General features: G+C 37.1%; 1 pseudogene; it reads left to right on the top strand.

The window, feature by feature from the left end:
- Positions 1-887: 887 nt before the first annotated feature.
- LOC101447831 (NEDD4-like E3 ubiquitin-protein ligase WWP1) lies at positions 888-3,184 on the top strand (annotated as a pseudogene).
- Positions 3,185-4,341: the final 1,157 nt, after the last annotated feature.

A 4,341-nucleotide genomic window follows, 5' to 3' on the forward strand; every position in this document is an offset into this window, starting at 1 on the left:
GAACAGACTGCTTTGCATGGGGTTTGTCTCCTCAGAAGACTATGTGCTCCCTGAAAGAAGGAAACATGTCTTACTCATCTTTGTATCCCCAGTGTGTAACACAGTTCTCGGTATATAGGTTAAGCTGAATTTTGGGACATGGTCACTGCTTCACCAAGGTCTGAAACTAGTAATAACCTCAATGGAAGTTTACTGTAACAGGTAACTGATTCTAGTGCCAAACTGAAAAGAAAAAAAGAATTGACTTGGAACAGATATATATATATAGAAATAGTTGTAAATGGAGAAATGAAGAAAACAACAAAATCCAATAGTTCTTCTCATCCAAAATGGGATGAACAGCTAGCTGTAAATGTGACCCCTGGACTACATTGGAATTTTGGGTTTGGAGTCATCACACTTTAAAAGCAGGTGCTTTATTATGAAGAGCAGCAAGAAATCTGAAACAGGCTCTGTTAATCCATTGTAGTAAATTAGAAATACAGCAAAATGGTGATGTCTTATGTGAAAATAGAGATCCTTCAACAAGGACAACTACCAAGCTGGCTGTTGAAGGAACTAATGGGATAGATAATCAGTAATCATGTACTTCGAAACACTGTAGTCCAAAACTTATGCTGTTCATATGTAGTTAGTGGATACAGCACACCTTCATCTCCATCTAGGGTTACTGCTTGACCCCAAAATATATCAGCTTCCAAACCACTGTCATCTGAACTTGCCAATGACTCTGTTAATGACAAGTCGGCCTCATCTGCACTGTTGGATGCATCGGCCAAACAACCTTGATGTTAAACTGCTCTAGTACTACTGTGGAAGATGCTCCAGTTCTAAAAATATTGACTTCCTCTGAAAACAATGAATGTATTCCTTCTACCAGTAGAGCAATGGAATCTGAAGCTACAAGTATGTTAGATCCTGCCCCCTCCAATTCTGGAAATAGTTCTGCTGTTGATGTAGCCAAATTAAGACAGCCAGATGGGTGTGTGGAACCTGTAGAACCAAAGTCTGGAAAAGCCAACACAGAAACTTTGCCATCAGGGTGGAAACACAGAAAAGATCTGCATGGTAGAACCTATTATGTAGATCATAACACCCAAATGACCACATGGGAGAGAACACAGCCTTTACATCCAGGTTGGGAAAGAAGAATAGATGAGTGTGGAAGAGTTTATTATGTGGACCCTAACACCAGACCACCACGGCAGAGGCCTAACATGGAATCCATCCAAAACTTTAACAGTGGCAGTCTCAGCAAAACCAAATACAGGGAGCTTTGCAGCAGTTCAACCAAGGATACCTCTATTCAATTTCAATGTTAGCTACAGAAAATGATCCATATGGGCCTTTGCCTCCTAGCTGCAAAAGAAAGAGTGGGTTCCTCAGACAGGGTTTACTTTGTGAATCATAACACAAAAACAACTCTATGGGAAGATCCAAGAACTGAAGCTCTACAGAAAGAAGAACCCCTGCCAGAAGGCTGGGAAATTAGGTATAGCCAAGAAGGTGTTAGACAGTTTGTTGATCATAACACAAGAACAACAATACTCAAAGATCCTCACAATGGGATGTCATCTGTAATGAAAGGTGAACCACAACTTGCTTAATAATGCAATGTTTGGGGAAAACTTGCTCATTTCCATTATTTGCGCCTGTCTACTGCACTACCAATCATGTGAAGCTCCTGGGAGATATCATTTGAAGATCCTTCCCACAGACGATGGCATTAAAACCATATGACTTGAAGAGGCAATTATATGTAATATTTAAAGGAGAAGAAGGACTTATTATGGTGGTCTAATGTAGAGAATGTTGTTTCTTACTTTCACATGAAGTTTTGAACCCAATATATTGTTTATGTGAGTATGCTGGCAAGAACAACAACTGCCTACAGATAAATCCAGCAACAACCATTAATCCAGATCATCTTTCATACTTCTGCTTCATTGGTCACTGTAGCATCTTGATATTATTGATGAATTCCAAAAAGAAATATTGGATTATGTTTGTAAACTGATCTTTTCTCTGGGCATATTAGATTATATTGGATTCATAGGTTTACTTGATTAAGTAATTATGTAAACCTCTTATGCCAGTAGGGTGTTATCTGTGGGGACTCATAGATAAAAGGCATGGCAAAGGACAGAGTTAAGGGTTTTTGATGTTGGAGTTTGATGCTGAAGCCTTAGCTGGAGCCCTGGGAAGAGAGGAACCCTAAGCCTGGAAAGAAGAAAGCCCTGTGAAGAGAGGAACCCAGGAAGCCCAAACCCTCACAGATATCGGCAGCCATCTTGCTCTAACACGTGAAAATAGACTTTGGTGAGGGAAGTAACTTACACTTTATGGCCTGGTATCTGTAAACTCCTACCCCAAATAAATACCCTTTATAAAAACCAACCAATTTCTGGTATTTTGCATCAGCACCCCTTTGGCTGACTGATACAGTCACTTTATCACTACGGCACTTTTCATGGAAAGTTTTTTGATACTGTTTTCAGTTTACCATTCTACAAGTGTATGCTAAGTAAAAAACCTACTATTAAGGATTTAGAATCCATTGATACTGAATTTTATAGCTCCTTTATCAGGATAAGAGACAGTTATATGAAGAATGTGACTTATAAATGTACTTTTCTGTTAACATGGAGATATTGGGAAAAATTACTTCTCAAGATCTGAAATTGGGAGGTTCTGATATCCTGGTGACTAAAGAGAATAAAGACAAATATATTGGTTTAATGACAGAATGGCATTTTTCTTGAGGAGTACAAGAACATGCCAAAGCTTTCCTTGATGGTTTTAACAAAGTTGTTCCCATTCAATAGCTGCAGTACTTTGATGAAAACGAATTAGAGGTGATGTTGTGTGGCTTGCAAGAGGCTGACTTGGCAGATTGGTGGAGAAATACTGTTTATCAGCATTGTAACTTTATAAAAGAAATAGCAAGCAAATAATTTGCTTTTGGCAGTTCGTGAAAGAGACAGACAACAAAGTAAGAATGTGACTATTGCAGTTTGTTACTGGAATCCACCGTTTACCTCTAGGAGGATTTGTTGAGCTCAGGGGAAGTATTGGGCCTCAAAAATTTTGCATTGAAAAAGTTGGCAAAAGCACCTGGTTTCCAGGAAGCCACATGTGTTTTAACTACTCGGGTCGACCATCATTAAGAGTTGTGGACAACTAAAGGAAACGCTTTTTTTTTGCAATAGAAGGGACAGAAAGATTTGGCAAGAATGAATTTGGCTTCTTGTCTTGGAGGAGTTCTTGCATTTAAATATCCCAGCCAAGAAAAACTGCACAGATGTATATTTAAGCTGTTCATTCTGTTTAGTGAATTTTCTGGACCTCTCATTCTTCCACAGAAATATGCAAAACAATTCATCCTTTTCTTCATTTATTGTTCCCTTGAAGTGACTGACCAGGAAAAAAGTTCATCTTTAAATTTTGAAGCAAGCAAGAGGCTTTATTAAAAATAATAACTATGTATCTATATAAGCATATTTCATCATGGCTCTCATTTTATAGAGCTCTGATTATATTAAACATGACAGCTGCTCATTCAAAAATATCTGGATTAGTGTTACCTTGTTCCTATTATCCAGGGAGAAAAGTGCAAATTACTCCATGTTCTTCTCCCTTATGCAACATCTGAGGGTGTTTAGTTTCATGACTGTTCAGAAGGTATTAAGGGCTTAGGCCAAATCTTACTTTGAGTATGTAAAGAAATGCTGCTGGCTTTTCTGAAGACAGGTGCCTGAACCTCTCAGTTTGTTTTAAATAAACTCAAGAGTTGAAAATTTTTCCTCTTTGCTACATCAGTAATGAATGTAAAAATCATATACCAGAACTGACACAATTTAGTATGCTATAAAAATTGGAAAGCATCACTAATCAAGCACCTAGAGATTTGTTTACATGTTACTTTGAAATGCTGGCATTTGTGGAATTAAGAGTTCTTTTTGTTTTTAAGTCTTTAATGTTCTTTAAATTTAATTCATAATAAATTGATGTAATTTGGTATTCAGGAATGCATAACATAATGTGAACTTTGCTGCTTTTGTTTGTGTTCAGCATTTTGCTTTTATTAAGCCAGATAGATTAAAGAGTTACATAAACATTTGAACACTCAAATATGAGACTAAAAGAAAGATGCATTCAGAATGATATTGTTTGTAATAGAAAAATCTTGTAGTAGTCATTTAAGTCATTAAAAATATCATAAAGTTATGTGGGCTGATATGGAAAGATCTCCACTAAAACAATAAAAATAGCTAGTATTTACTGAGCACTTACCATGTACCAAGCACTATTCTAAGTGTTCTACACGCAATAATCCTTTTT

This window comes from Dasypus novemcinctus, chromosome 7 (assembly GCF_030445035.2).
Source record: "Dasypus novemcinctus isolate mDasNov1 chromosome 7, mDasNov1.1.hap2, whole genome shotgun sequence".
Lineage (NCBI taxonomy): Eukaryota > Metazoa > Chordata > Mammalia > Cingulata > Dasypodidae > Dasypus > Dasypus novemcinctus.